The sequence below is a fragment of the Helianthus annuus genome, chromosome 17 (assembly GCF_002127325.2).
Source record: "Helianthus annuus cultivar XRQ/B chromosome 17, HanXRQr2.0-SUNRISE, whole genome shotgun sequence".
NCBI classification, from domain to species: domain Eukaryota; kingdom Viridiplantae; phylum Streptophyta; class Magnoliopsida; order Asterales; family Asteraceae; genus Helianthus; species Helianthus annuus.
Window position 1 is genome coordinate 19,956,955 of NC_035449.2, and position 21,755 is coordinate 19,978,709.

Consider the following 21,755-nt stretch of genomic DNA (forward strand, 5'->3'; position numbering starts at 1 on the left):
ATAATGTCTCCAGATCTTAAGGGCAAAAATTATGGCTCCTAACTCTAGGTCATGAGTTGTATAATTTTCCTCGTGCTTTTTCAACTGTCTAGAGGCATACGCAATTACCTTTTTGCGTTGCATCAACACACATCCATATCCTAATTTTGAAGCATCACAGTATACTTCAAAATCTTCGGTTCCTTCGGGTAAAGCTAAGATTGGAGCGTTCGTCAATTTGTGCTTTAGAATCCTAAAAGCTTCCTCTTGTCTAGTTCCCCATTCGAACTTAACTGCCTTACAGGTTAGCTTAGTCAAAGGTACAGCTATCTTAGAGAAATCTTTAATAAATCGTCTATAATATCCAGCTAATCCTAGAAAACTTCTAACTTCCATAGCCGTTCGTGGAACCTTCCAATTGGTGACTGCTTCTATTTTAGCAGGATCTACGTGAATTCCTTCGTGATTCACCATATGACCTAAAAGTTGTACTTCCTGCAGCCAGAATTCACACTTCGAGAATTTGGCATAAAGCTTTTCCTTTCTTAACAAGGTTAAGAGTGCATGCAGGTGTTCACAATGTTCTTCCTGACTTTTTGTAACATTCCCAAAATTTTATTTATATAAATATATAAATACTTATGTTATTAAAAGAATGCGTCATGGGTAAATTGACCAAGGAAAATATGAGGTATTTTGGGCAAGCGTAGGAACCATTTAATAATTAAATTATAAAAATACATTATATTTGAACCTACTCTGTTTTTAATAAAACTTGGTTCAAAATGTAGATAAGATTATTCTCATTCTAATGGTATATTCATCATTTTATAAAATGTCATATTTTAAAAGTTATAAGGGTCAAATAAGTGAAGCAGCTGAAATAATAATAATAATAATAATAATAATAATAATAATAATAATAATAATAATAATAATAATAATATAAAACTCTACAATTGAACTATAGGATGAAAAAAAGTGGACGTGTGATTGTGATGATCATAAAAGTAAAAAAGAATAAATAAAATAGTAATGATAATCAACAATTCCTTAGCCTACAATGAACTACAATTGAATTGTGGTATACGTGGAAGTCCTGCAATGATGTAAATTACTTAGCCTACAAGTAGAAAGATAGTATAAATAGAGGTTGTGTTTCAACCTTCACTATTGTTCAGAATTTCCTTCATCTCTCGATCACCCCTCTTTGTCTCTTTTATATATATATTCTATTTTCTCAGGTATTATACCTATTATACTCCAAAGAACTACCCCGATTTAAGTGTTTTAACCCTTGATCACTGATACCCTGTCCGACTGACGTAGGGCCCCGTAACGTATGTTAAGGCTCTGCCTAAATTCGTTGGGGTTCTGTCTCGTGACGTAGGGATAAAGTGAAATTGGGTTACTATACTTAATATGAGTGCACTATATATTTTATTAAATAACCCAGGAGTGATACCCAAAATATAACAACCCTCCTAAAACACCCCTGACACCCCTACACTTCCTAAAATACATCCCATATGTGAAAACCGAGCTGAAATACAATATAGCATTAACAATAAGTGAAAAACAAGAAAATATAAGTTTAGGCGGGCCGCGTAAAGATCCTCGATTAGTTGACGCGGGCCGCGAGAGGTTCAAAAGGTGGCGCAGCCCGGTGCGGCCACGTGGCCCAACACCCGGCAAACCTAGTCAATGACTCAGCACAGCTACGCGGGCCGCGTAAGCTTTGTGCTTATACTACGCGGGCCGCGAGAGACCCCGATTCAGGCACTATATAAAGGAGGCATCGGCTGTCCATTTCAATTCGTTCACAATTCATTCTCACTCTCAAAATTCTAAATTAGAATTATTATACTCGGGTATTATACCCTAATTAGCGAAACTCTGCCTCGTTGTAAGTATCATAACCCCTGGATACGTATTAGATACTCTGCCCGATTGATCTAGGGTTCCGTAACGGCTGTCGTGGTTCTGCCCGACGTAGTCGTTGGAATGCCGTCTCGGGGAGAGTATTACTAATGTTAAAATGGGTTATTATACTAACGCGTGTGCATTGTTATTTAATTAGACTATAACCAGGGAATCACAAAGGAAAGCCCTATAATAGCAATGTGAGTGATTCTTCTTTTTATATACTCATTTTTGTGAGTTAATCCTCTTTTTATATGCTCATTTTTGTGAGTTGATCCACTTTTTGTTAACTGTTTTTACAAAACCTTAAATACCTTTTCATGCGAATGACAGTTATTGAGTATTTGTAAGAATACAATTATCGTGGGTATGTTGGGGTTTTGTATACAAAATTGGTTACAACCTGGTTAAGGAGTAACATTTCCACAAGTCGGGTGTCGACAGTACCAACGGGTGATAATTGATATAACTTGGAAACAAATGTAATTGCGGGATCGCCCTCAATACTGTTCACTGTGAAATTGTTTTTATATAAACTTGATTAAACTGGGATTCACTCACCAGTATTTCCTGCTGATAAAATGTTTTAAACACGTGTTTCAGGTAACTTAGTATGAAGCCAATAAAAGCCAGCTGGAGAGCACTGAAGGCTTGGAAAAGTGGCAATAAAGTTACCTAAAATAAAATAGATGTTTTTATTAAATAAAATAGGATTTACTCCTATGAAAATGTGTGTACTGCAAACTTGGGTTTTATCCCATGTGTTTAATATAATGAAAATATGGTGGTTTTACTCTGATAAAATATTTCCTAACTACGGTCCTGATGAAAAAAAATTCCGCTGCCAAATTGATAAACACCGATACCACCGAAACTGGCTCACGGCCGCCTGTTCCTGAGGGATCGGGGGTTGTGACAGAAGGTGGTATCAGAGCTGTGCCACTGGTTCAAGCCAAAGAAGTGTTCTGCTGACACTTAAGTTTTAAATTCTGTGTTAGGAAATTAATATAGCAATTTATGTGTTATTCTGTGTAGATAAATCTTAATATTTATATTATGGTTTTTATGTTTTGAGTTCAGAGTATGAGTAACCAATATAACTTGACGTACCCATAGGCTACCTCGGCAGATGCATTATACTACACTCTTATACAATTAGTAACTTAAGGTATCACCTTGAGTGAGATCTCTTTTTAAATAAATGAATGTATCGTAATGTATATACATATATATATGTGTGTGTATACTACTATGTGTATATCAACCTTACTAGGAAATATTAATACACGTTCATTTTGTAAAAATATTCATAGATCATGGGTATAAATTTTGGATATTAAATCTAAAATCATAATTTATGGTAAATTTACATAAGAAATTGAATAATATTATGTATCCACCTTAAATAAATAAAAGTATGTTATTTTAGTTGATTCATAGACTTCATGATCTATACCATGATCTATCCTTATGAATGGTGGTATAGATTATGGTAAATTCCTGAATTGACCTTAAATCCAAAAATCGTGTTAATATACAATATTAATTGTATGTAAAATAATATACACATTGTAGTATAGTATACTTCTAATAAACATACGTTATAGTACACCATTAAAAAAAATGGGTCTGATGGTTTGTACAATCGGTATAAAAGAGAGTTAATAGTTAATGTTTTTTTTTTTTAGTAAAAATAAGGGAACCTCATTTCAACCAAATCCCTCAGGGTACTCAGCAGATACTGAGAAGGGGATTTTTATTCGTAAGGCACAGTCTGAGAAACTATTTACCACTAAAAAGAGAAGTAGGATTACTAGAAAAAAAAAGTCAAGAGAAAATAAAGAAAATAAAGAAGTCACAACCAAAGGAAGTAATAAATAATAAGGAAACAAATGCACAAACTCAGGAAACAGGCAATAACCTACCATGGGAAGATAAACAATGGGTAAATCTCCATATGTTAGCCACTACAGAAGTAAATATTAATTTATAGTTGAACCGCAAAACCAGTACCAGCACCCATGCCACCTATGAGCCAGAAATTTTAAAAGAAATTTTGCCAATTAAATAAACAACCTAGTAAAAGAAAAAGATAGAATAAAACCATACATAAAAGTATGTTGAACATAATACTCCTATAACCTAGATAGACTAAAATAAGTTATGAATGCATAATTCCTAGTATATTTTGAACCCCAGTTGTAGTTGCAATAAATATACATATATATATATATATATATATAAGTCGCAATGTTCGCCGTTTTTAATCAATCTATTTTTATGATGGTACCCAAATATTTATACTAGAAATTTTTCTGTGATAATTAATACCACCTACTCAAATAACATTATAATATACATCAAACTAAGTTAGTTGTTAACAAAGCAATCATGTTCATGACTTTCTTTTGGAACCAATCATTTACTTTGGTTTAAAATACATATTGAAATATATGGTATAAAGTTTTAAAACTTTGTGGTTTTAATAATATTGTTTCAAATTAATTTTTAAAACCAAAGCTATTAAATTAACCGAAAGGATTTAAAAAAAAAATTAAGAGATTGCTTTAGTGGATCAAGCCAAAGCCAGTTTTGAAACCTAGGTGTATTAATTTTCCACTTTATTTTATTCCTTCTGGTTTGTAACCAGTTGACCATAAGACTTTATACTTTCATAATTTTATGTTGGGATTATTTGTAAAGGTTTCTATTAAAATACTTAGCGATAAAATAAATGGTTAAATGAATATGAGGGATATTCATGATTAAATAAAATCATTTAAATTTTTTGAGATTTGGGTTGGTTGGACTACGTAGAAATGCCTAACTAAACATTAAAAGCATTTCTACAAATCTTTAAGGTATGTCCAGAATAGGTCTTATACATGGAAATAATTGATATAAGATTAACCCGTCATATTAGTTGTATGATTGTGTATCCTAAATTATAAAGAAAAATATTCAAGTCAGCCGGTTGATATATAATAGTTAATTAGTAAATGAGTTGAGTTGATAAATTGGATGTTAAACTTACCTTAAGTGGTCTCGAAGTTCTCATACTTTAAAAAGATTATAATGAAAATAAAAGAGATGAGATTGAATTGTGATTGGTTAAATAATGGAGATGGAGATTCTCATAAAATAACTGTAGTAATAAAATACCAGTGATGTAACCGTGACACAAATAAATTTTATAAAGTCGGTTACATGAATCTATAAAAGATCTATTTAATTAAATACTTGAAAAGAAAAATATAGATCTCGAATATATACATACTTTGATAGGATGGGATGAAATACGCTACACAAGGTTTAAAAAAAAAGTTATGTGTTTTAAGTATATACTATATATTAATATTTAATATATATCCGTTACATCGCTATAACTAAAGTTTTCAATTATAGAAAGTAATTTATATATAGTATATATATATATATATATATATCTCTGGGTAACCCATAAATACTATGTCATGAGTCACATATGCACATAGTTTTCTAAATAATACTTTTCAATCTTAAAAGTATATTATAATGGATTCTTATAAAGGAAAAAGTAGGAATGTGATAATTGGAATAGATGGTTACTTGAGAAGAAATTATTAAGGTAATATAAATAGTGAGTCTTGTACAGTTTAACCCATTACTTAAGAATGAAATTGTTTTTATGAGTCCAGAAAATTTATATTTTGAGTAATTTATTTCCCTAAACTTTTACTTCCAAAATATTATATTTGACAGAAATTTATTTCAATATACTACTTTTATAAGAGGATAAAATAAAGTCATGGAAATAAGCTTAATGATTGGTACCATCAGATGTATAGCTATTATTTTATATATGTGTATATATTTCATAAATTTAATATTAACTAGAGATTTGAAATTTTATACATATATATGCATATACCCAGTAGAATTTCTTGATGGTATACTCAACATAATATCTTCTGTAAGATAAACATAAGAGAAAATATCATTGGTGATTCTTATGAAAATATGAAGTCATATAAGAATAAATCCTGAAACATATTATGTTTTAAAATACTATATGTCTCAATAAAATATTCCGTGCATCGGAATCTCATAATATATAAGCATGAATAGAGTTAGCTGGAAGCATACTTATTACGTTGAACCTAGCTATAATATCAATGGAGACAATGATATAATTGAAACTCCATTCTCCAACCAAAAAGAAAACTACAACCATAATAATATCTATGCTTAAATTGAAGAGTTACGATATTGATATTCACTGGTAACAACCAGGACAATATTTAGACTTGAATCTAAGAAAAATGCCTTAGTATAAAGCTTTGAGATAAGCTAATTACTTGCGTGAATAAAGTGTGATGGTTATTGGTATCCCGTGAGGATGATGACTAGAACAGTGCTTGTATGATAAATAAGCAATAACACTTGGCCACTGTTATTTCTTGTTTATTGATACTACTCGGTTCTAGAATATGATCCATCATGAGAATACTAATTTCCTTGTTCCTTGATACAAGTCATGATAAATGATGTACTTCTGAAATCATTATTTGAGAAAATTTTATTTATGGGAAATACAATGATAACTACCTCTCCGGCAAGTCTGGATATGATGTGGTATACACTCCAGCTTGTCCGGGTGAGATGAGGGTACCTCTCCGGCGAAACCGGGTGAGATGGGGTATATGTTATGACAATAAAATTCCCTAAATAGTACCATGAATTGATGTCTGACCTGTCTTTGGAAATATGAATCTGTTAAATACATTGACCTTATGAATGGTGTGTATATTACAGTATGTGAAATATGTGATTATATAGATATGTATATCTATGAGGAAATCCAAAGACCATAATGATTGACAATTAGGAATAAATCACGAGCAGGTATGTCAATGATAATTTTAGACTTATCATTTAGGAATCTCTCGTATACGTCTATAATTCCGATATCATACACTATTTCGTTTGATCATCAATCTCGAAACTCGTGCGACAAGATGAACGACGGGAACCCTATAGGTTGGGACGCCATGGAAAGTATAAGATTTCTCTTTGCGATTATTAATGCATTAAGAAGCCTGTAACCAAAAGTTGTGCTAAGACACAAAACATCTAAAAACTTATAAAGAATCGTTTTACGTTTATTAAGAGCTCTTGAGAAGATAAGAGTAACCACGACTAGATATACTTACAAGAACTCTCTTCCCCTGTGATTCTATTAAGATTTACCATTCGGAACCCTTAAATTTATTTGAAATGACAGGAATACATACCTAACTAATAAATCTTTAGTTGTACCTCTTCAAAGTTATGGAGGTAAATGAAGAATTTAAATCCATTAAAAGATCATACAAATTAAAGGTAAGAATCTCAAAGCATAGAAAATAGTCCGGTCAAAGTAAATTGGAATTCAAAATAAAGACCAGAATTATACCTACAAACTAGACTAACCAAAAATATTCATATTTTAGAAAATCTCGAGGACGAGATTTAAAACAAGGTGGGGAGAATGTAACATTCCCAAAATTTTATTTATATAAATATATAAATACTTATGTTATTAAAAGATTGCGTCATGGGTAAATTGACCAAGGAAAATATGAGGTATTTTGGGCAAGCGTAGGAACCATTTAATAATTAAATTATAAAAATACATTATATTTGAACCTACTCTGTTTTTAATAAAACTTGGTTCAAAATATAGATAAGATTATTCTCATTCTAATGGTATATTCATCATTTTATAAAATGTCATATTTTAAAAGTTATAAGGGTCAAATAAGTGAAGCAGCTGAAATAATAATAATAATAATAATAATAATAATAATAATAATAATAATAATATAAAACTCTACAATTGAACTATAGGATGAAAAAAAGTGGACGTGTGATTGTGATGATCATAAAAGTAAAAAAGAATAAATAAAATAGTAATGATAGTCAACAATTCCTTAGCCTACAATGAACTACAATTGAATTGTGGTATACGTGGAAGTCCTGCAATGATGTAAACTAGTTGTTTACCATGCGCGCGCGTTGCGGCGCGCTAAACCAAATCGTTCTATAAGAATGACAAAACATGTCAAATAATAAAAAGTAGCTCGAACTAAAACGTAACGTATTTTCGGTACCGGTTCGGCACCGGTGTTCACCGATTTTTACCCTCAAATACCGGTGTTGTACCAGTACCAACCGGTACCGAACCGTACCGTACCAGGTATATTCGGTACCGGTACATACTTTTGGGGATTTCGGTAACGGTATTTTCGGTACCGGTTGGTACCGAGCTCATAAAATCCTGTAACAACGTAGCAATACAAGTAATTGCACAGTTTAGATTACCTTTTATACACACAGTAAGTAAACTGACTGACATCATTCTTCAAACGATTCGAGATAAACGATGCGTAACCAGTCATATCCGGCATCGTGGAATGCATTAAAAAGGGAGCAATTGGACGATTGGATGCTGGGCTAGGTGTTTCTTGGAATGCCCACGGATTGTTCGGGTCAAAACCTCGATTATGAGGATTCATTTTTTCGTATTGTGGTTGGATGAGAATTTTTTTTAAAAATAAGATAGAGATCATTATAGAAGAGGTGGAGTAGTTGTGGTAAAAAAAAATGAATAGAAGTGTGAGTATTTATAGTGAATAGATATTTTTTTAAAACACATAGCCGTTGGCCAACGGCTAGCCGAAACGGCTACTTGTCTTGGCCAATGAGATCCCACCATGTCATCTTGATAGCCCCGCCCAACGCCCGGGCTGAAACCCCCGCCCAAGAGGCCACGCCGAAACCCAAGCCCACCCGGGGTGGTGATTTGGGCGTTTGTACCCAACCCACGCCACAACCCCCGCCCCATACCCCATATTCTAATATTTCCTAGATCTTTTTTTTAACACATAGCCGTTGGCCAACGGCTAGCCCAAACGGCTACTTGTCTTGGCCAATGAGATCCCGCCATGTCATTTTGATAGCCCCGCCCAACGCCCGGGCTGAAACCCCCGCCCAAGAGGCCACGCCGAAACCCAAGCCCACCCGGGGTGGTGATTTGGGCGTTTGTACCCAACCCACGCCACAACCCCCGCCCCATACCCCATATTCTAATATTTCTTAGATCTTTTTTTTAACACATAGCCGTTGGCCAACGGCTAGCCCAAACGGCTACTTGTCTTGGCCAATGAGATCCCGCCATGTCATCTTGATAGCCCCGCCCAACGCCCGGGCTGAAACCCCCGCCCAAGGGGCCACGTCGAAACCCAAGCCCACCCGGGGTGGTGACTTGGGCATTTGTACCCAACCCACGCCACAACCCCCGCCCCATACCCCATATTATAATATTTCCTAGAACTTTTTTTTAACACATAGCCGTTGGCCAACGGCTAGCCCAAACGGCTACTTGTTTTGGCCAATGAGATTCCGCCATGTCATCTTGATAGCCCCGCCCATCGCCCTGGCTGAAACCCCTGCCCAAGAGGCCACGCCGAAACCTAAGCCCACCCGAGATGGTGACTTGAACGTTTGTACTCAACCCACGTCACAACCCCGCCCCATACCCCATATTCTTATATTTCGTAGATCACTATTGATTTAGTTTGTTTTAATTAATTGAAATCACTATTTATTTAATTAATATATATTGAATTTACTGTTCATTCAGTTTGTTTTCTATTAGTATATAATTACTTAGCCTACAAGTAGAAAGATAGTATAAATAGAGGTTGTGTTTCAACCTTCACTATTGTTCAGAATTTCCTTCATCTCTCGATCACCCCTCTTTGTCTCTTTTATATATATATTCTATTTTCTCAGGTATTATACCTATTATACTCCAAAGAACTACCCCGATTTAAGTGTTTTAACCCTTGATCACTGATACCCTGTCCGACTGACGTAGGGCCCTGTAACGTATGTTAAGGCTCTGCCTAAATTCGTTGGGGTTCTGTCTCGTGACGTAGGGATAAAGTGAAATTGGGTTACTATACTTAATATGAGTGCACTATATATTTTATTAAATAACCCAGGAGTGATACCCAAAATATAACAACCCTCCTAAAACACCCCTGATACCCCTACACTTCCTAAAATACATCCCATATGTGAAAACCGAGCTGAAATACAATATAGCATTAACAATAAGTGAAAAACAAGAAAATATAAGTTTAGGCGGGCCGCGTAAAGATCCTCGATTAGTTGACGCGGGCCGCAAGAGGTTCAAAAGGTGGCGCAGCCCGGTGCGGCCACGTGGCCCAACACCCGGCAAACCTAGTCAATGACTCAGCACAGCTACGCGGGCCGCGTAAGCTTTGTGCTTATACTACGCGGGCCGCGAGAGACCCCGATTCAGGCACTATATAAAGGAGGCATCGGCTGTCCATTTCAATTCGTTCACAATTCATTCTCACTCTCAAAATTCTAAATTAGAATTATTATACTCGGGTATTATACCCTAATTAGCGAAACTCTGCCTCGTTGTAAGTATCATAACCCCTGGATACGTATTAGATACTCTGCCCGATTGATCTAGGGTTTCGTAACGGCTGTCGTGGTTCTGCCCGACGTAGTCGTTGGAATGCCGTCTCGGGGAGAGTATTACTAATGTTAAAATGGGTTATTATACTAACGCGTGTGCATTGTTATTTAATTAGACTATAACCAGGGAATCACAAAGGAAAGCCCTATAATAGCAATGTGAGTGATCCTTCTTTTTATATACTCATTTTTGTGAGTTAATCCTCTTTTTATATGCTCATTTTTGTGAGTTGATCCACTTTTTGTTAACTGTTTTTACAAAACCTTAAATACCTTTTCATGCGAATGACAGTTATTGAGTATTTGTAAGAATACAATTATCGTGGGTATGTTGGGGTTTTGTATACAAAATTGGTTACAACCTGGTTAAGGAGTAACATTTCCACAAGTCGGGTGTCGACAGTACCAACGGGTGATAATTGATATAACTTGGAAACAAATGTAATTGCGGGATCGCCCTCAATACTGTTCACTGTGAAATTGTTTTTATATAAACTTGATTAAACTGGGATTCACTCACCAGTATTTCCTGCTGATAAAATGTTTTAAACACGTGTTTCAGGTAACTTAGTATGAAGCCAATAAAAGCCAGCTGGAGAGCACTGAAGGCTTGGAAAAGTGGCAATAAAGTTACCTAAAATAAAATAGATGTTTTTATTAAATAAAATAGGATTTACTCCTATGAAAATGTGTGTACTGCAAACTTGGGTTTTATCCCATGTGTTTAATATAATGAAAATATGGTGGTTTTACTCTGATAAAATATTTCCTAACTACGGTCCTGATGAAAAAAATTCCGCTGCCAAATTGATAAACACCGATACCACCGAAACTGGCTCACGGCCGCCCGTTCCTGAGGGATCGGGGGTTGTGACACTTTTGGAATAAATGAGTATATCGTCAATGAACACGATTACAAATTTATCCAAGTATGGTTTACAGATCCTATTCATCATGTCCATAAATGCGGCTGGAGCATTTGTTAATCCGAAGGGCATGACTGTAAACTCATAATGACCATACTTAGTTCTAAAAGCAGTTTTAGGTATGTCCTCCTCTTGCACTTTCAGCTGGTGATATCCAGATCTTAAGTCTATCTTAGAGAAATACCTAGCTCCTTGCAATTGATCAAAAAGATCATCAATCCTAGGTAGTGGGTATCGATTCTTAATTGTAACCTTATTCAATTCCCTATAATCGATACACATTCTCATCAACTCATCTTTCTTTTTCACAAACAACACTGGTGCACCCCAAGGGGATGAACTAGGTTGTATAAATCCTTTGCTTAGTAATTAATCTAATTGCTTTTTCAATTCTAGCATTTCAGTAGGTGCTAATCGATAAGGTGCCTTAGCTATTGGTGTAGTACCTAGAATTAGATGAATTCTAAACTCTACTTCCCTATCTGGTGGTAACCCAAGTAATTCTTCTGGAAAGACATCTGGGTATTCTGAAACTATAGGAATGTCCTGGAGTTCCTTACTTTTAGTGTTAATGATTACAGAAATCATATACACCATTTCTTGTTTCCTTGAATAACTAGCCAATTTCATTACTGAAATGAATTTTAATGGCTTCCGAGGTCTATCTCCTGTAATTAAGATTACTTCTCCTGTGGGGGTACGGATTTCTACGGAATTCTTATCACACAGGATTCGAGCATGGTTGGCGATTAACCAATCCATTCCTAATACTACATCGAATCCGGCTAAATTCATAGGTAACAGGTTTGCAGAAAACTTATGGCCTAATAGTTCTATCTTTCCTTCTTGCAATACCTTATCTATGTTGACAGAATTTCCATCTGCCGTTTCGACTGTAAAAATCTGCCTAAGGGTAGTTAAAGGTAGGTTAAGAGCTTGGCAGAATGAAGTATTAATGAAACTTTGGTTTGCACCAGAGTCAAATAATACTTTTGCATAGACGTTATGCACTAAGAACGTACCCGCTATCACGTCTAGAATGAGTTCGGCTTCTTGAGTGGTCAGTTGGAATACGCGAGCATTTTTCTTGGTTGTCCCTTCAGCTTGTTTGCCTTTATTATCTGCGGTTTTGACTAGCTTAGGGCAGTCAGGTTTGATATGCCCCGTTTCTCCGCAGTTATAGCAAATTCTGGTTTTTTTCCTACAATCCTCCTCACGATGTCCTCTTGCCTTGCAAAAGTTGCAAACTATATTGCATTGCCCATAGTGTTTCTTATTGCAATTTCTGCAGACAGGAGGTGATGAGGATTGCCCTGTTCCTCTTCTTTTGAAGCGGTTATCATTACCCATACGAAATCCTTGGGTAATCTTTTGAGCCAATTCTTTCTTTCGATCTTCTTCTCTTGTGCGCACCAGTTCATCGGTTAAGGTGTTAGCTAACTCTACAGCATCGTCAATAGTGCGTGGTCTCGGAGCTTTAACGATGTTGCGGATTTCTCCGATTAATCCCCAAATATAACGGGAAATGAGTACCGGTTCTGGCGAAGCCAAGTTAGGTACTACTCTCGCATATTCGAAGAATGTCGAAGTATATCCCCGACAGTCGACGCCTATCATACGATGACTCAGGAACTTGTTTGCCATTTGTTCCTTTTCGTATTCGGGACAGGATTTTCTTTCTACAAGATTCTTAAATTCTTCCCAGTTCATTGCAAAGGCCATTCTTCTTCCTTTTGCTTGTAGCACTGTGTTCCACCATTCTAACGCCCCTTCTTTGAACAGGTTTGACGCATACATCACTTGATCTTCTTCAGCACATTTACTTATTGTAATTACTGCTTCGGTTTTCTCTAACCATCGCAGTGTTGCAGTTGCCCCTTCATTACCTGCAAATTATGCTGGTTTACAGACAAGAAATTCCTTGTAAGTGCAACCAGGCGTTGCAGCTTTCATTTTCTTAGGGAGTGGGCCCTGTTGCGGATTGTTATCATGATTATCATGATTGCCGCCTCCATTTACACTATGGCTAAAATTATCTTCCTGAGTACGTTTACTAGGAATGATTTGCTGGGATTCAACAGGTTTCCTAGCAGCAGCCATGATTTCTGGAATAGCATTGGCTATCCCTTGAGTGATGATATTTTCAATATCTTGTCTAGTCATGTATTGGTTTTCCTGACTTTGCTCAGACTGATTCTCTTCATTAACTGGTTCATTACTAGCGTTTTCCATCTGATAATTGGTATAAGTGTAATTTATTAGTATCTAATTAGTGGTAACAAAATCAGCACAGATAACACATAGATTATTACAACATACAAATATAACCAAAATTGTCGATGCCTCGACTTCTGTTTTGTTTTATATATTATACCTGCTTCAATACCTTTTATCTTACATTGTTTTATTGCCCATTTTACAGAGTTAGTTTTACTGTATTAGTTATAATACAAACAGACTTTTCCAAACCCTCCCCACTATTCTTGGATTACTGGCAGTTCAGTAGTGATGTTCCCTTTCGTCATACTTCCAGGAAATCTGCTCCCCAATTTCCCTGATCCTATTCCCAGTGCCTATCAGTTCTTCACCAAACTGATGAAGCTCGGCCAGGTTTTCATAGCTCATTGGCGGATTGGGGACAGGTTCTGGATCAAACTGTGGGAGAAAACTATAGGGACTATTGACTATATTCTGGAATTGCCAGTCATTGGTCCACCATTCTTCCATTTGGCCTAATGGTCGTGTGTGTACTAGTGGGTCTGGAATAACTGGTTCTAGGTTTATTGGGAATTGGGCTGTAGCAGGATAAGAGAAGAGATTATTGTTGACAGGCTCTATGACGTTACAATTGGCCAGTAGACGGTCTATTTCGTCCTGGAATGTGATCTCCTCCGGCTGTTTAGAGCTTTCTCCGATCTCTATTCCCTTTTGCTTTAGGTCTATCCCTATTTCTGTCCCTACTGGTTTGGAACTTTCTCCAGTTTCTATTTCCTTTCCCTTGCTCACACTTACAGGATTTTCTATTTTAGGGAGTCTTCTAGGTTTCCTTCTGCGCACTTTTCGCCACCCTACATATCTTCTTCTCTTTTTAGGTTTTGCTTTTTCCAGTGGTGGAGCTTGGAATTCCAGAGGTTCCTCTATGTCAGCAATGTAACCAGTGAAGTTGTGGGAGACTTCAATTGGCACAGGATAGAGGTTGAGGTTCTGAAACGCCTCGGATAGCTCACTCATGCTGTGCAGCATATATGCAAAATGCACAAAAATGCTAAGTTAAAACTTTGGAACAAAGTTTAACAAATAATAATTTTTATTGCACACCAATTTGTACAACATAATAGCAAACAGAACACACTCAGATTTATTTATTTATTTACTGAGAAGTACCTATTTCTAGATTTAGAGTTTAAATATTTGCATTTTCTACTACGGTAGCGAGCAGATACAGATTTGCCCATTTTTCATCTAGGTTATTTTCCCCTGGTGGATTATTGCTAATTTCCTGAATCTCTGGGTTAAACCTCACTCTCTTGGTTTGGGGTTTCTTTTTCTCTTGACCTTTCCTAATAATCAAATTCCTTTTCTCCGGGGTAAGCGGGTTTTCATAATTTGCCTTACGGACAAAGATTCCTTCCTCTAACTTGGTGGGAGAATTGGAGGAAGAGGTTCCTTGTTCCTTTGGTGTACTATCTAATTTGCGGTAGATAGCAGAAATCTATTGTTTACCCATACTGTAATTTCAACAATTAATAAGTTAATGCACATATATTCACAGAATGACAAATAAAATTTTTCCTAATTGTAATAGGCTTAAATCAATTAGAACAGTGAGCTTAATTAGTAAGCTTAAAATAGTGGCTCTGATACCACCTTATTTCTGTCACGGCCCCCGACCCGGTTTGACCCGTTTCAGGAGCCGCGAGACAGAAATCCCGTGGTATTTAATTTAGGCGACAGCGGAAGACTTTTTAAAACAGGATCTTTTAATAATTGAAACTGCCCGTTTCATAATTTAGGGATAAATTCCCGTAAATTACAATAATGTGATTTCTCAGGGAAATCTTTATTTTTCAAAACATGCTTCTTTTATTTATTTACATTGAGCCACTTTTCTAAGCTGAGAGTGCTCCACGGCACTTTTCCTTGCTCACAACAGATCACCTGAAACATGTTTGAAAAAGGTTTTGTCAGCGGGGAAATACTGAGTGAATCATTCAGTTTATTAAAACGACACACTTGTTATAATTTACAGTATTAAGGGGAATTACAATGTTTCTGATATCAAACCAACTACCCACAGTACTTGTCACTCGACTACCCATTGGCTATCTCGTTGTCCAAATGGTGTCTGTGACTGTGGTCAGATCACCCCTTGGCTAACTCGTTGTCCAAGTGTGACGGGAAATAAGTAATGTATACAAAACCCCACATACCGGCTGTAATTTGGTGATTACATAGACTTAATCCCTGTAATTATAACTTAAAATAGTTTGGAGTTTTGTAAAGCATATTTGGTAAAAAGAGAATGACTCACTTTGCAGATTTTACGAGCAGAGTTTAAGCCTTACGGATTTACCTGTGATTAACCTAATTTAAATAAAATGCACACACAAACGGGTTAGTAATTAATTCAGCAGTTACGTCAACTCACGAGATTAAACCCTCACAACAATTAATAAGTGCAATACTTAATAATTCAATGGATTCACAACGAATGACAGAGCATAGTCCGAATTCGAACAGCACTCAAACATTCAAGTCGAAATCACAATGAATAACAAAGTATCAGCTCAATTTGAGCAGCACTCAGACAATCGTTGGATAGTATAATCGATCGGATGTTGAATCGTAATAGCGATCGAGTTATTACCCTGATTGCGGCAGCACCTCGTGATTCGTGTGTGTGTTGGGGACTGTTTTGAGTATAACTCGACGTACACAGAAGGTATAAACGTCGTTCTAAAGGCAGAAGGCAAGTCCCAAGGTCGGCTATTTATACTAATTTTTGGGACTCCCTTACGGACCGTATGCCTGATCCCTTACGGTCCGTAAGCTAAGCAGTCTAATTATAGGCTGCCTAGGCTCGGGACTAGCTTGCATGAATCAACTATTTTGGCCAACCAGCTTTAAGCAACGTATAATTTAGATAATTATTCAACTAGGGTTTGTCCCCCTTGAGTTTTAGGGGCCCTGATCCTGATTCCGATTGTTCTGAAAATTTTAGGGCTAATGCAGAATTACTTGGGTGTCTCAATTAGGATTTTCTTTTTGACTAATTATTGTCCTAATTATTGGTTTTAGTGACATTTGTTACATAAACTATCTTAAATGGGTCAGAATCGAAAGTCAAAGCAGAAGTCAAACGATTTGACTTTCGATTGTGAACCGAGCTCTAAGTAGGAAATGACGCGTTGGACATGATCTAACATGTCCAAATAAGTTATTTAAACTGATATAGTGTCAAAAATTAAGATTTCAATACTTAGATGTTAATTACGAAAATCTGCGCTTTTTACTTTTATTTAATAAAATTTTGACCCGTCATTTGACCAACTTAATGTAATATTCAGAAGGTGCCCTTATAGGGGATTAACACCTACATTATTACGATCACGTAGCCATGTTTGATTCGAACTTTGGCTTGACCGAAATGGTCATAACAGTCAAAGAAAAAGTCAATTTGTTTGACTTTCGATGAAATAAGACTGAGGAAGAACACTTACAAGTGTTCAAGGGAAGATTAGACTTCATTTGAAGATTAGACTTCAAGTAGGAGTCCTCTTTCAAGCAGAAGCAACTCCAAAGTAAGAGAGAAAGAATTACGAAAGGTGCAAGTTCAAATGGTGAACTTGATCACCTATTTATAGTTGAATTCAAGCCCCCAAATGATGTCTAAGTGTGTCCAGGAGTGTTATGGTGAAGATTAGTGGCGGGACACATGTCCTAGGGAGGCTTGAAGGTGGCAAGAATCAACCAAAATTGCAGAGAGCAACTGCAGCAGCTGCCAACTTGCAAAACTGCTGCCAGCGATGTCCTTGCGACCGCAAGGGGTAAGGTCTTGTGGTCCGTAAGGACCTTCTGGTGCCCATTGTTTTGAATTTCCTTGCGGACCGTAAGGGACCCCTCGACTTCCAAACTTCCACATATTTATGTATCTGGTCCCTCTCGTCCAACTTACCGGGATTATTTGAGAGTTAAATGGACATGTGTTGCCATATTATTCGTCAAGAATTTATGAGGTGTTTCAGTAATGGGACGTTTATTTCATTTAAAAGTTTATGTCAACATTGTTAAATAATATAATTTATTATGAGACCATACATGTAACATACGGGTACTTAAACTAATAATAATACGTTTAATCATACATATTTAACCTTAGTAAATGTGACTAATTTTCTTATATATACATTATTATATAAAAAAAAACTATAGAATAATATAGTGAAAAAGAAACTATATTCACTTTAGTGGAATTGGTTCCGGTACAAACCATATTTATCATACAAACCGTAAGAACAGGTCATAGCACTTAAAAAAAGTTAAATTAGCACATACTAAAACAATACATACAAAAAAGTAGCACTTTTGAATTATATTAGCACATGAAAAATAATCAAGATAATTGATTTTAACACATATGTGAAAAATGATATCAGCATTTTTCTTTATCAGCACATTAAAAACAAAAGAAAGATCCAAATAAAGAATTAATTGCTTATTAGCGTAATTATAAGGAATTCAAGATGATTGATTAATATTATTTAGGTTATCATTTTAGCATTTCTCTATAATTGGTTGGATGCCAATGACACTTTTTAAATGGTTCTTACAGTTTGTACACAAAATATGGTTTGTATTTGATCCTACTCCTCACTTTAGTTGAGAAAGTCCGTGAAAACCCAATCTAACAATCAAATTTTATTTTTGACATATGTAACATGGGGTCAAGTTATTCTACAAAGGCTTCTAATTGTAAAAATGATTTATAGAGTGACAAGTGTCCAATAACATAAAACTAAACTCACTACATCACCACCAAAAACCTAAACACCCACCCCCACCCCACCCCACCACCACCCAAAACCTAACCCCCCCACCCAAAAACCTAACCCCCCCCCCCCCCCCCCCACCCCGGCAAAAAAAAAAAAAAAAAAAAAAAAAACTATACCTCACTAAAAGAAACCCCAAAAAACCTAACCCCCCACCCCCCAAAAACCTAAAAACCTAACTCCCCCCCCCCCCCCTCCAATTAAGGGTTTTTTTTTTTTTTGTAGTTGGTTTTTTTAGGTTATTGGACACTTGTCACTCTATAAATCCTTCTTACACTTCTTACAATTAGAATCGTTTGTATTTGATCCTAATCCATGTAACATGTATTAACATAGTTATTACAAAGGAATAAAAATATTGTAGGTAATTGTTACATGGGTAACAAAATGTTATTGTTGGCTTGACATTAAATGTGACTAAATTTCTCGTATATACATTATTATTTATAAAAAAAAAAAAACTATACCATAATATAGTGAAAAGGAAACTATATTCATTTTAGTTAGAGAAAACCCGTAAAAATTCAATTATTTATAAAAAAACTATACCATGATTTAGTGAAAATGAAACTATATTCACTTTAGTTGAGAAAACCCGTAAAAATCCAATGTAACAATCAAGTTTTTTTTAACATATGTAAAATATATTATTATAGTTATTACAAAGGAATAAAAAAATGTAGGTAATTGTTACATATAGGTAACAAAATGTTATTGTTGTCTTGACAATATTTAAAGAACGGCATTTTGTTATACATTTGTTTCAAATGCCTACAAATTTCTTTATAACAATAACATATATATTATGTAAATAAAAGAAATTGATTGTTTGATAGGATTTTTACATATTTTCTATTACTTTTTTATTATGCTTCCATATATGTCTATGTGTATATATAACATTTAAATATTTAATATCGGCCATAAATCCAAATCCACAATCATGACGGCTTCACTCCAACAAAGTAAAATACTTCAACTAACGGATGATCTTATCAATTGAAGAGGAAAATAAGAGAGGTAGCTTTGGTACTAGTTGACTTTAAAACTTTGACTTGATGATTCAGCTTTGACTTCCACACTTGATGATTCAACTTTTTCCATACAACAAGACGTCATTTTGGAACCGGGTGGTTTAATTTGTTGGCAAAACAAGGTGGAAGTTGGAAGTTAGTTAGGGATATAGGTTCATATCGATCAAAGCCATTAAGAATTTACAAAACAAAATTACATACTCTTTTAAAGCATACATTACGAGGGTGGGCTCTGAGAATTCGTGTACGCTGTTCGAGCTCGAAAAAACGTGTCCTTACGCCTTAACGAAATTGGGTATTGGGCTCACTAAATGTCTAAACCTAATGCCAATGGGCTAATATTATGGGGGTGTTTGGCCTAGCTTTTTTATCTAAGCTTATAGCTTTTTAAGCTTATTTTTACAAAATAAGCACTAATGGGTGTTTGGTTTAGCTTTTTAAGCTTATGCTTATTAGCTTATATAAGCTAATTTCAAGAAGCTTATGGGAAGATGGTTTTTTAGCTTATTTGAATAAGCTTATTTGAACAAGATGGTTTTTTACTCATTTGCCCTCAAATGGTGGATTAACTCACTTGAATCTGATACACTCTCATAATACAAAATAAATTAACAACTAAAGATTTAATTATTAATTTGTAGAATATAAGCTAATCCAAACACTTAAAAATAGCTTATCAAATGAAAGAAAATAAGCATAAGCTACTTTAAAATATAAGCATAAGCCAAAAAAATAAAAGCTAGGCCAAACACCCCCTATGTATGTATTTGAAACTAGTAAAATTATTCGCTATACGAAGCGAAGTTTTGGTTGTTATCGGTTCGGTAAAGTATCGACACTCAATATAGCAACCGGAAGAAATATGCTCAAGAGGATATCGACATGTGTTTTACATAGATCGAAAATTATAAAAATAAAGTATCGGTTCGGTAAACTTTCGCCTGTTTTGGGTATGTTTGGCGTTGCCGTTGATGCGAGGACCAAAAAATTGAAAAATTCGGCAAGCACATATTCGAACTAGTCACTGCAGATATGGAGCGCAATGAACTTTATATTTTCCAAAAGAAAGGAAATTAGTGGTGTCATATGGCATCCACTGATTGGCTCCACCGTTTTCAACAACCAATTAGAGTACACTACTGTACATGTTGTTGGTAATTAATATAGATATAAGACGTTTCAAAGTATATGGTGTTCATGTACAGGGGCGGATCTACACCCATGGAGGAGGTTCCCAGGAACCCGTTCGGTTTGTAATATATAATGTAAAGTCCTAAAGAAAATACTGAAGGAACCTTTAAATATTTTGTAGAGGAACCTGTTAATAAATCTCTGTTCTGGCACAATGGTAAAGTACGTTGTATATGTTGTTGAGTTTCCGAGTTCGGCTCCCTTTAGGGAGCTTTTTAACCTTTTTTTCCCCTTGAAACATTACCCCGCTTACAAAGGTCTGATTACAATTGGTTATTGGGTTGTTTGGATAAAGTTCCTTGGTTTGGTAAATATAATTGCCGTAACACCTTTTGGAAATGGTTCAACAGTTTCCAAGAAAAGCGAATTTAAAAAAAGATGGTCCTTCAACTGATTTATTGAACTTCAGATTGTTAGCAGATTTCATTAAAGCCTAAAACACATAATCCAAAAGTAAGAACTGAAGTGTCGAAGTTAACCAAATAACATACAAGAAGATCACAAAAAGGAGAAAAAGTCAAAGATGAATTAACACTACAGATTTTATTACAACGATATTATGTGTTTTTTTAAGTGGCTCCTCAACATCTTAATTCATGATTGATTGTCAAAGATCACAAAAAGAAGAAAAAGTCAAAGATGAATTAACACTAAAGATGAATTAACACTACAGATGAATTAAGTGGCTCCTCAACACCTTAATTCATTCATCATTTAAGTCACAAGTCATCATTCCTTTCCACCACTTGACGTCTAGCCCATCTTATTTATATTTAGTGTTTTTTTTTTTTTTTAAATTTAGCATGACGATGTTCTTTTTTCATTAATGTATTGTATTGTATTGTATTTGTGTTATGTGATGAACCTTATCCTGCTGATCATCGAAACGTTTTGCAACGGAATTATCATGAATCATTGGTTTCATGATTGATTGTTATTTGATCAAAATTTGCAGTAACGAAATGAGGACAATTTGGAAGTTAGAAATTGTCTTGGTGCCGGTTATGATTCCCGCCCAGACACATATATATATGTGTTCATATATGACAGTTATAAGCGGTTGAATTTGGAGGGAATAACCACCCTCTGAACCGGTGTCATCCAACCATCACAACCAC